Raw genomic sequence first — 13,361 nt, 5'->3', positions numbered from 1 at the left:
AATACTTGTTTCCTCTCCTTCTTTTCTCCAGAAGATTAACACAATGCCATCATAAAGTTCCTTCCAATTGCTCAAATAACTTTACCTTTCTGAGTTTCTTTTTACTCTTTCATTTACGTTATAAAATTCCTGCTCAGTTCTTGTCTTCATCAGAAAAGCTCAAAGCTCTTCTATTCCATTAAAAATCCATTTCACCTTGTAAGTTTATACTCTGCCATCTATAGTTATTCTTGATTATAAGCTTAGATCTTTTGCCTTTTGGAATATTGCATTTCAACATCTCTGGTTTTTCATAGAAGCTGCCAAATCTTTCATTATATTGACCAATATTTACTTTGTACTTGGATTACTTCTTTCTGGATGCTTGCAGTATTTTTTTTCTTTGATGTGGGAACTCTGAATTTTGTCTATGACATTCCTGGGGGTTTCTTCCAGGAGATGATCAGTGGATCCTTTTTATCTTCACTTGGCCCTCTGGTTCTGATAGTACTGGTTAGTTTTCATTTGTGAACAGTGAACCACACTACTCACCTCCTGGTGTGAGGAAGGGGCTAGAAAAGGTACCTAAAAATTGTCTCCTTTACCTAACCCTGGCCTGCTTACTTCAGCAGGTGGGGATCCTACTCTGTGGTTGAAACACACACACACACACACACACACATACATACAATGTACATAAACTTCTGCAAAGATGATTCTACTCACCATCAGTACATGGAATCTGTGCACACTTACTAACAATACGAAATCCAGTACACCTGAAAGACAAACAGCTCTTGTTGTGAGAGAGCTCAGCAGGTATTGCATCCAAATAGCAGTTGTAAGTGAAGCAAGGCTGGCAAATGAAGGCCAACTTACTGAAGTAAAAGCTGGATACATTTTTTTCTGGAGTGGCCACAGTGATGAGGAACACCATGAAGTTGAAGTAGGTCTCACAGTCAAAACTAATCTAGTCAACAAGCTTGTACGCCTCCCCAAAGGAGTGAATGACAGGCTCATGACAATTCAATTGCCACTTTTAAGAAAGCACCATAACTACCACCATCAATGCATATGCTTCCATCATGATGAACCATGCATAATGAGTTCAAAGCAAAATTTTATGAAGACTCTCATCTTCAATGTGTTGAAAGAGGACAAGCTTGTAATTCTGCGTAACTTTAATGTCAGAGCAGGCACAGACTATCAAACATAGCAGGGCATCCTTGGGAGGAATGGAGTCAGAAATAGCAACAGCAATGTTTACTTACTACTGAAGACTTGTGCATCTAATGACCTCATCACTAGTGCTGTCTTCCATTTACCTAATGCAATAAAACTTTGTGAGTACACCCCTTGCAGCAAACATTGGCATTTGATAGATTGTAAAGAAAAGAGACAGGATGTGACAAAGGCAATGTGTAGCACAGAATACTGTACTGATGACAGACTTATCCTTATCCTTTGTCCTTTCTAGGTTTTTGTAAAACTAATCTCTCCCCTGGTTCTTCTCCTATCTGATCATTCTTCTATATCTTCTGCGGGCTCAACATTCATATCATGCTCCCTAATTATAAGTGTATCCCAACAGCCTATCCTAGTCCCTCTTCTGTTTCTTCTCTTCACTTTTAGTCTTAATAACTTCATCAGGTCTCTCAGGTTTATCATTTCTATACAGATGGTATATATGAATATGTGTATATATGTGTGTGTTTGTGTATATATGTATGCATATATACATGTGTATGTATACATGTATATAAATACATAGGTACCTAGTGTTTGTATATATGCATGATATATACCAAAAGTCTTAATGAAGTTTTAAGCTATTCAAGCTTAACTATTAAGCTGTTAAAACTAAAACTAAACTGACTTTTGGAAAACCTATACAATATATATGTATAAATGTGTGTGTATTGTTCATATGTGTATATATGTATAATAAGTAATAAATATATTTAGCATATTTATTACATTTACAATTTAGAAACAAAGAACTCAATAAAAGTTGAAATTTATGCAAAAGTGAAACCAATATTTCAAAATGTGCTCTGCACATACATACATACATACATACATACATGAATTCAGACATAGATAAGAGCCCAGGAAAAACTTCAAAATAGAAAAGCCCTGGGAAAAATAAAGTCCAAATTTAAACCTACTTGTAACACAGAACATTGGTGAGGGTGGGGGTGGATAAATACTATTTATAATTCCAAGTCAAAGTTACACTGCAAATTCTTTGCTTTTCTATTCACATAACCTCAGTTACCCAAGGCCTTGACTGGCCCCTCTGTGGGAAAAACATCCTCTAGCTGCTCCCAAAATTTGTATATGCTGTCGTACTGGATTCAGTCCCCTGCAAAGCAGAAAGGAATTTTTTAAAATCAATACTTGACATATCTTTACTTAAGTAAATGCTCAAATATTTACACGAAGTTGTGATTTTATTGACAGATTCATTCCAAGGACACAGACCACAAAACAACCCTGCCTGCTTACCCTATGCAACTTTAATCCTTGTCTTCCCATAAATTCACCATAAGGGGGCCACTCAATATGCTACAGATGTCCTTCATTTTGTCCTGACATCAAAAAGATGCCAGTGAAACATCTGAGTTTACCAGTCCTCACTTGCCTTAGTCATATAAATAGCCTTTACTATGATAATTATTTTTGACATACATTTTCCTAAGGCTATACTCTCCTATTCTTATCTAGAGTTGCTTAATTGTTATATGTTGTGAGCACTACATATCTATTGTCTCTGTATAATATTGTTTTCACACACATATGGTCATGTGTGTGTGTGTGTGTGTGTGTGTGTTTTGTAAAGAGAGGGAGGGAAAGACCTTAAGAACTAATTTGCGCATGAATGATGGTAATTGGTAAAAATGTCCTTTCTATTCTGCCTTTCCCATTTTTTTCATTAACTTGTTCAAATAGGTCAGTGGTTCAAAAGTATGTGCATCCTTTTCTTATTCTTTTTCCTTCTAGTTTTATAAAAAATATCTTTTCTCTAAGAAGTCAGTGGTCTTACTATAAACAGACAATTCAGAAATTAATCTCAGTAATAAATATTTTCCTGTCTATTGTCATATCGCCACTATATATACATATATAAACACACACATATATATATACACCACTTCATATATATAATATATTCAATATAATATATATTACCACTTCAATTTTGTATGTCATTTATTGTTCACCTTAGTCCCTACCTATTCTCTTCCTGAATAAATTATTCATGATGTAAATATATGCTGCCTCTGTGCTATCTATGTCTTTCACCTCTCGTTCCTTGACCCATGTCTTCCAAAATTTTTTTCACAGTTTTCTCCTATTCCCACCTTTGCAATGAAGTCACCAACCTATATCAAAGCTGTGTTTTCATTTAATTGGGACAGTCTTACTGAGTTGTTTTTTTGTAGAACTTTTTCACCTCTTCATCCTCTACTTGTGCTTTACCTGTAATTATTTTTATGGTGATCTTTATGCATATATTTATCGTGTGCACTATAGTGTGAGATGATCAAATATCTCATAGACTGATATTTCTTCTTGCCTTTGGGCACACCATAATAACAACTCTGTTCCTTTACTTGCTTCATCAAGGAACATGTGAGCCATCCTTCTATTTAACTGCAACTTTCTTTTTTTTTCTGGTTTTATTCACAGCAAGAATGTTAAAGTTTTTGACATTCCAGTGGAATGTACACAGATCTTTTTTTTAATGCATACCAGCACTGTTGGTATACCATCATACAGTTTCTTACACCATCATGGAATAGTTGTAGCATCATTAAAGATGCTTGTCTTTCCCATACCTAAAAAAATGGGGAGAGGGAAGACAAATTGGACCAATTTCCAGGTAAATATAGTTATGTGACCTTCAAAATGATTCTCTGTCATTTTGCATCTTTTTAAGGAAGTCAGACTTAAAATACAGGCAAAAGTTAGGGGAAAATGAATTAGATAAGAGGGAATTGAGGGTGGCCACACAAGTTGGATGTGCTTGAATGGCTCCAAGAATAACAAGCTAATTGTGTGTCCTCTGTTTAAATAGCTTTAAGGATTTTTTTATGGTTTAGTCATTTTTGTGTGTTCAACTTTAAGAAGGCAGAAGACAATAATTAATAAATATGTAATATTAAAAACAAATATGTAATGCTCTTTGACTGTACAATCTCATCTCAGAATCTTAAGTTTTCAAATATGGATTTGAAATTCAAGTGTGTTCAGACAGATGGATTCCTTTCAATTTGGGCAACTGTTTTGCTTGTTATTAAAGTGAGATAATGTGATTGGATGGAAGCATAAGATAAATTTTATTATGAGAAAACATAATGATCCCAGAATAGTTTCCTTCAAAGGAAATCTTTATTTTTATTTATTATTATGTCTTACTTCACCTAACTTTATTATTATATACCTCTTCACCTATGGGTCTGCTTCCATATGGTAAATTATTTTTGTACACAGTATTCCTCTTGTGTGTTACTTATGGCTTGCTGAATAAAATTTAAGTTTTGAATCCTTTACAATATTCTTCAATAAACAAAGCAAGATCTAACAATGAAAACTATATGGTATAGTTAATTTTTCACTGTAAAATTAGTTTTCTCAAAAACAATATCTGAGAATGAGTTTTCAGGTAAATTATGATTTATTGGAAATAAATTAAATATTCTTCTCTCTGATTTTGATATTTTCCAATAGCAGTTCCCTCCCTACTTTGTATTTAACTATCTTGAATGTGTTTGCATTTATTTTCTTTAAAATAATTCTAAATATACTTACAATTACAACAAGTACATATACAATATACGTACTTGTTGTCTCCCCCTTTAGAATGCAAGCTCCCTGAGAGAAACATTTTAGTCTTTATATTGCCAGGGTCTATCACAGTGCCTAGAATGTAGTACTAATCTAATGAATGCTTGTTGTCTGATTAAGTGTACTAACCTCAGACATTCTAAGAAAAAAGGATTAGCCAGGGGGGGAAAAATTAAAAAGTCAAATAGAGTTTATAAGCCAACATGATCCTTAATAGCACATATGAGTGAGGTTTTGTGCTTTTCAGAGAATTTTTATCATAGAAGATTTAATTTTTTCCCATAAATTAGTTTTTATTGTAGAAGTTATTCGTATTTCACTAATATTTCCATTTTTATACATTTTTACAACCAGCAAATCCAACAAAATTAGCATATGTATTACATAATAAATAATAGAAATTATCTTATCCTTTTATTTGCAGTCCCAGTACTTAGCACAGTGCTTAAGCCCTTAATAAATGTTTTAGTCATTCATATCAATGATACACAAACTTATTACTTATTAAGCAGCAGAACTGAATTCCTAGAATGCAGACTGTTTTATTTCATTCTTTAATCCTAGTATCTTTCATAGAATAGATGATTATTAAATGTTTTATGACTTTTAAAAAGAATATTTATTTTTTTTTCAATTTATGAAGTGAAACAAACATTGCCATAATGTAGATTAATGAAAAGATGATTTCACATGATTTTATTGAATTTATTGAACAAACTCACTATTTTCCTCTTTTCATTATTTGTCCTCTACCTCTGTTTTCCCTTCCCTTTGCTATATACTTTTTACTCTTTCTATAAGTTACATACTATTACTTTTTATCCTTTTGGCTAGGTAAACATATAGTATTTTGTTTACTTTATAAGGTAATTTTTGCATCTAACCGCTTACAACTTCATAACACTATGATGATCCAAAATATTGTTTTTGCCAAAAATCTGCTGTAAATAATTCGAAAGCAGAAGGCACAGGGGAAAATGTCATGAGATATTCTACCTTAAAAGAAGGGGTGGGCACGTAAATGTTTGACAACTGGTTCTAAAAAACATATACACATTGCACCCTTTTAAGTTTAATCTGCATTACTAATATTTTGTTCATTATTTTCTTAAATCTGAACATTCAACGAAATATAAACCAAGACCTGATTTGTAATGTTTATTGAAGTATACTTGTTCACAGTGAAAATTTAATCATCAGCTCTCTCTATCCAGTTTAAGCTAGCTGCAGTACAACACTGCTCAACCAGAATTAGTGTCGTGGAAAAAAAAATTGATTTGGGAGTAAAGGAAAGTTGCTTTGGTAAGTCTGCGGCTGGTTACATGGCCCTGGGCAAGTCATTTCAACTTTCTGAGGCCCATTTTCCTCATATATAAAATGAGAGGACTAGACCAGATGATCTCTAAAATCTCTTTCAACTTTGCTGGTCTTTGGGTTGCTCTCAGTGAGGGCTAAACTGTAATTTGAAAGCAAGAGATGAGAACTGTATTTCATCCAACTGTGGACATTTTCAGAATCCAGGCTGTAAGAAAAAAATGCTAAAATTTTTGAGACTACTCTGAAGAATCAGGGGAATAGATATGGTGCCAAGGGGTTACAGATTGGCCCTACTTAAAACTGTCATGATGGTCAGTTCTATATGGATGATAGAAGAATTAATACCCATTCTGGTGCCACAAGAAGGTAAGATAAAGCTGAAAAAAAATCAGAAATACAAATTCCTCATCTGCTCGAAATGCTTCAGTGGAGATGGTACTAGTCATTAAAGCAGGCAAACCACAAATTTATATGAAATTGGCTAAAGGCATGTATGCTATCATTATGTAGAGATCTGTATCATTAATACAATTGGAAATAGATCTTACCATTTATAGGCAAAAACTTCATACTTATTTTTGTTAATAGTATTCTCACCTCTAAGTAACACAAAAATATATTGTTGCCCAGTGCAGTGAAATAATAAAGAACCAAACCAACTAGATGGTTAATAAAAATAATCATAATGCTATAGCTAGCATTCATATAACACTTTTAGTTTATGAAGAATGCTATAAATATTATTTCATTTTATCTTCACAACAATTCTAGGAGGTAGGTGCTATTATTAGCCTCATTTTACAGATGAGGAAACTAATCCTGAGAGAGGTTAGTGATTTGTTCAAGGTCACACAGCTACTAAATATCTAAAGCCACATTTGAACTCATCTTCTGACTCTAGGTCCAGGAATTTATCAACTGCACAACATAGATTAAGCAAAATAAGAAGTGATGTCAAAAAGCTAATAAAATCTGAAGAAGGAAAAGTTGGACAACTTGGAATCATTTCAATCTTCACTTGAGTCAAATTTTGAAATTTCTATATAATAATGAAATAGATGACAAAAAGGCAATGTTTCAAATCATTTTTAAAAAGAGACGGGTGTAATTAAACTGAAATTCCCAAAAGCCCATTTTGAGTTTGATGGCATAAATATAACTAGCATACTGATCATACCAAAATAATAATTTAAAAAATATGGTCTGTGTGACAAACATAATAAATGATCACAAACTTCTACAGTATTTGGCAGAAAGAATAAAATCATTTGAGACCCTAAACATTGCACCGGGCAGCCATTACTATGGGAACGATGAAAGGAAAGGCAAAGCTAGCAAAGAAAATTGCTAATGACAAACATTTAACTCTATTGTAGAAGAATAGAGTTGAAAGTTATTGAAGATCTTACAAAGGTGTTGCAAAATTAGGTAAATATCAAGGTAGTATATGATTAGAAATCTCCAGTGTCATAGTGTCTACTTAAAGACAACATCAAAAGAACACGTGGAATGGAATCTGGAAACAAAAGCATAGCAGAAATTCTAGATTCTGTGATTCAGCAATTGAAAGCAAAAATCAAGAAACTTGAAATGCTTCAAGAAGTCAAAGCAATACAATGAACAAAATAAACATTTCAAAATTAAATTTTACTACAGTTCTGAGAAGTAAAAACTTAGAAAGGAGGATGTAGAAAATTTCTGTTTTTCTATATGACTTCAAGAAGTCCAACACAATAAAAACAAAATATCAAGCAAGAAACAGGAAGCATGGGCACTTCTAGTATTATAAAATAGGCCCAGTTACAGAGGTGACCCCAGGAGGGTGCTTGCCTAGATCCTCCATATTGTTAAAAGTCTCAGCCACACTGCTCACTTCCTTCCTGGCACTCAAATCCAAACCAGTTGCCTTGCCTAAATGCAAGAACCCTCTCCTTTCTGACAAACCTACTGCTACCTGATGCACTGGAATGACTCAACCCTGAAGCTGTTTCAATTATCACTAAATCCCTGTCTGGAACTTGGTGAGATACGATGATGTAATGCTCACTCTCCACTACCAGCTCCCTCTCTGACCTGACTCACTCTGACACTTGGCCCCATGAGGATGATAAACTGCCTGAGCTCATTCTTCAGTGATTAGCATACTTCCACTGGATCATATTCTCCCCATCCCAGCGGAAAAAGTCAATCTATACACACTTACAAATACTACAAGACACATAAAAAAAAAATATCAGGGAGAAGGCTGTAATGGAATATATTAATGGTATTAACATCCTGGTATTCTGAAACCAAAATTGAATGAGGAAAAAAATGTTTAAATCAATCAACACTCATGAAATATCGGACAATGTTTTTTTTTTAAATAAATTGGAGCATAATAGATTTGCAAAGTATCCTGACAAACCATGAGACATAAGGACTATCCTCCCTAAGGCAATATAGAAATATTAATACTTCCTCAACAAAAAAAGTGAAAGAAGATTGATAAATATTCTTGGAACACAAGATAAACCAGTCAAAAACCTATAACAATATTTTTGAAACAAGTAGACATACGCTCACTAAACAATAATAAAGGCTGATAATGGGTACATATCATTAAATTTTAAAAATGTAACAAAACAACTTACCTCTTGGATGAAGCCCATAAAATGCTAGAATACAAGATTATAATCAAAAGGACCTTTGTAGATGATACCTGCAAGAACTTGATCAGCAATATATTGATGAAGAAACATCAATAAAAGGTTGATTCATGTGGGTTTGTCTGTGGAAATGGAGGGGCTTATGAGGGCAACTCATAACCGGGTCATAAATTACAGAAGAATTATCCCTAAAGATATCCACCAAAAATTTAGTGATCAACATAAATTATGCAAACAAATGGTAGAAACTGGAAATGTCACTACACACTTTAAAATTTTGGCAGCTACCACATATCTAGCAAGACATGACCTCATGTCAAAAATTATGCATCACAGACAACCATTTTTAATGGATTGGCAAATGGCAAAACTCCAAGCTACAAATACAGACCTCAAACTATTTTGGAGACTTCAACCAATAATTCAAATTGCAATTGGATCATTGTTACAAACTGAACCTTTACCCACAATCATCCAGACATAACATTGATCCATAAAAATTAAGAACAACATTTTAAATAGACTATCACCATATCAAATTTTCAAATTCCCAAGCTGTGTGGAATGGAAAGCTTTTAAAAAACAGATCAAAATCATTTGTGAATACAATGAATTATATGGCATTCCTGTTCTTATCTGCCACTGGAATTGTAACAAGGATGCTTTCAATCAGCCTACAAAGGGTGAGGTTACACCTAACATTTGTATTCAGCTACAGATAACAGTTATTTTATTCCCCTGTGTAACAGTTCATAAAACATAAGACATAAAACAGTAACATCTGACTTTTCTCAGGACTATCTGAACCCCATAAAATGACAATAACAATATCTAACATTTGTGAGAAATGATTGTTTATCTTTTGTGTTAATAGCTAATTATTTAATCAGGAACAAGATTTTTCTCCTTTTCTACTTCCTCATCCAGAAATCAACCAGTGTGGGAAATCTCTCAAAGACTTATGCAGCCAGAATGAATGAGGTTTGATCAAAGACAGTAAAAGAAAGTCTTATTTTAGGCTACTGGGTTCATCCCTCCCCATTGTGTTTTCTCAGATAGGTCTGGGAAAAAGTGGATTCTTCCTTTTCTCAGAGAGGTGATATGGAAATTAATAAGTCTATCTCCCTCTCTTTTTTTTTGTAAGGTGGAAGGCAAGGCAATTGGGTTTAAGTGGCTTGTCCAAGGTCACACAGCTAGTAAGTGTTAAGTGTTTGAACTCAGGTCCTCCTGATTCCAGGGCCGGTGCTCTATTCACTGTACCACCTAGCCACCCCATAATGTTTCTTTAACCAAGATTTGGGTGATCCAAGTCACATACCTCAAGACCCTAGTTGTAATAAAGCCCAGCCTCTCCTTGTAATATTCATTCTCTCACTGTTAATCAGAGTTGATTGCCACCCTCAGGAACACCTACTCTTCCAAGGATATATAAACTGTGAGCCCACAAGTAAGAGGGGTCTTTGGTCAAGGAGAGCCAAATAACAATCCTTTAATGACCCACCATTAATAATGTTGGCATTATTAATGAAACAATGAATTGCCCCAAAATTATGTGTCTCAAACTTTATAAATGTCACATTATACTACTCTAAGAGTCATAAAGTACTTGATCTCGTTTGAACTCTGGTTCCTTGCTAAGGTCATTTTATTTTTTTAAAAAATCAAAGAGCACTTTAGAGTGTTCCAATCACTATTTCTGGACATTCCTTTATCACCTAGACATGTAAACATTGAAGCTTCAAGCATTGCCTTTTCTCTGAAAGATACCACTTAGTTGCTACTTCAATAGCCTTCAAGTGTAAAAATAGCAGCCCTAGTCAGTGGACTAGTTCCCTTATTAGATTTAACCCTGATCTATTTTTCCCTTGAATGGGCATGAGGTTTTCCTGAAACTAGGGCTCCCTATAGAGCTATGTCAGTCTTCATTCTCCTAGTTTTTACTGTCAACAGCAAAGTGTCACAGAAAGCCACAAACAGGACTGTTTATCAATTGTATAATAATGGCATCCATTTTTTAATGTCTTCTTAGTTTATTTTTTAATTAAATTTTATATTTATTTTTAGTTTACATCATTCATTTCCACAAGATTTTGAGTTACAAATTTTATCCCCGACTTTCCCCTACCCACTACTCCAAAATAGCAATCCCACTATATACCCCCTCCCCCAATCTGCTCTCTCCTATATTCTCCCCTATCCCCCCCTCTGACTTTCCGGTAGGGCAAGATGGAGCTCCATATCCCAGTGCCTATATATCTTATTTCCCAGTTGCATGTAAATAATAATAATAGTAATAATTTTTAAAAACATCTGATTTTACAATTTTGAATTCCAGATTCTTTCCCTTCCTCCCTCATCACCCACCCTTACTGGGAAGATAAGCAATTCAATATAGGTTGCACATGTGTAGTTATATAAAACATTTCCATAGTGGATATATTGTGAAATACTGACTATATTTCCCTCAATCCTATCCCACCCCCAACTTGTTCTATTCTCTACTTTGACCCTGTCCCTTTTAAAAAGTGTGGGCTTCTAACTTCCCTTCCCCCCAACTAGCCCTCCCCTCCATCATTCCCCCTCTCCTCCCCTTCCCCCCTACTCTCCTGTAGGGCAAGATACCCAATTTAGTGTGTCTGTCATTCCCTCCCTAAGCCAAATTTAATGAGAGTAAAGTTGACCCATTCCCTTCCTGTTCTTCCCCTCCATTGTAACAGTTTTCCCTTGCATCTTCTATATGAGATAATTTACCCCATTCTGTGTTTCCCCATCTCCTCTCATTATATTCCTCACTCACCTCTCAATTTCACCTTTTAAATATCATCCCTTCCTATTCAATTGATCCTGTGCCCTTTGTCTATGTATGCCTGTACACATATATACACACTCATATATGTATTCATATGCACATATGCCCTCTTATATAGACATATATATATGTGTGTGTATATATATATATACACATATATATATATATATTCCCTTCAACTATCCTCATACTGAGAAAAGTTTCATAAGTTATAATTATCATTTTTCCATGTAGGAATGTAAATAGTTCATCTTTGATAAGTTCCTTATGATTTATTTTCCTTGTTTACCTTCTCATGCTTTTCTTGCTTCTTGTATTTGAATGTCAAAATTTTCTATTCAACTCTGGTTTTTTCATCAAGAATGCTTGAAAGTCCTCTATTTCATTGAATGACCATATTTTCCCCTGAAACAGTTTTCCTGAGTAGGTGATTCTTGGTTTTAATCCTAGCCCCTTTGACCTCCAGAATATCATATTCCAAGCCCTTTGATCCCTTAATGTAGAAGCTGCCAGATCCTGGGTTATCCTGATTGTGTTTCCACAATATTTGAATTGTTTCTTCTTGGCTACTTGAAATATTTTCTCCTTGATCTGGGAACTCTGGGACATGGCTATAATATTCCTAGGAGTTTTCTTTCTTTCAATTTCTCTTTTGCCCTTTGGTTCTAAAATATCAGAGCAATTTTCCTTGAGAATTTCTTGAAGGATGATTTCTATGTTCTTTTTTTGATCTTGGCTTTCAGGTAGTCACATAATTTTCAAATTCTCTCTCCTGGATCTATTTTCCAGGTCAGTGGTTTTTCCAATGAGATATTTCACATTGTCTTCTATTTTTTCATTTGTTTGTATCTGTTTAATAATATCTTGATTTCTCATAAAGTCATTAGCTTCCATTTGCTCCAATCTCATTCTGAAGGAATTATTCTCTTCAGTGAGCTTTTGAAATTCTTTTTCCACCTGGAGAATTTGGCTTTTTAAGGCATTCTTCTCCTTATTGGCTTTTTGGGCCTCTTTTGCCATTTGAATTAATCTATTTTTTAAAGTGTTATTTTCTTCAGTCACATTGATTACTCTCTTTTCATGATTTTCTTGCATCATTCTCATTTCTCTTCCCAATTTTTACTCCACTTCTCTTACTTGATTTTCAAAATGCCTTTTGAGCTCCTCCATGGCCTGTAGCCAATTCATTTTTCTTGGAAGCTTTTGGTGCAGGAGTTCTGACTTCATTGTCTTCCTCCTGTTCCATGCTTTGATCCTTTTTGTCCCCCCAAAAGTAATCTAAAGTTGGATTGCTGTGCTTGCTTTGCTTCCTTTGCTTGCTCATGTTGCCACTCAATTACTTGACTTTTGAGCTCTTTGCCACAAACTCTGCTTCCAGAGGGGAGAGCTTTGTCCCAAGTTGCTGGGATTTTCACAGCTGCCAGAGCTATTAGGAGGGTGCCATCTCTCCAGCCCTCACAAACTCTGCCTCACATCAGGACCAGCCTAGGCAGCAATCGAGATCCAGATCCAGGTAGGTTAAAGCAAGAGTGATTTCCCTCTGAATGTTTGCTTGGCCCCCCTATGATCTGCAGGCCAGGAGCCCTGAAGCAGCCATGTGGAGGCAGCTGCAGGGCTGCTGCACCTCTGCCACTTCTATTTCTGGGGCAGGGGCTGGACCCACTCCTCCATCCCCACCGCCCCAGTTCGAACAGAGTTCTATACTGACATTTTACTTTTTCTTTGGCATTTATGGGTTGATAATTCTGGAAACCTCC

General features: G+C 34.9%; 1 long non-coding RNA gene across 2 annotated transcripts in view; it reads right to left on the bottom strand.

Moving 5' to 3' along the window:
* The window catches only part of LOC138174851 (uncharacterized), a 46,785-nt gene that overhangs the window by 23,831 nt on the left and 9,593 nt on the right, over positions 1-13,361 (bottom strand). The window contains exon 1 of one of the 2 annotated variants that reach the window (XR_011171833.1): positions 706-760. The exons of the other annotated variant lie outside the window; for it this stretch is intronic. This is a non-coding gene — a long non-coding RNA (uncharacterized lncRNA). Of the gene's footprint in view, positions 1-705; positions 761-13,361 lie in introns of those variants that run through there. 2 annotated transcript variants of the gene reach the window in all.

This window comes from Petaurus breviceps, unplaced genomic scaffold (assembly GCF_028583685.1).
Source record: "Petaurus breviceps papuanus isolate PSGF00001 unplaced genomic scaffold, PetGlider_PUasm1.0 76, whole genome shotgun sequence".
Lineage (NCBI taxonomy): Eukaryota > Metazoa > Chordata > Mammalia > Diprotodontia > Petauridae > Petaurus > Petaurus breviceps.
This window is presented reverse-complemented; position numbering and strand designations above follow the sequence as displayed.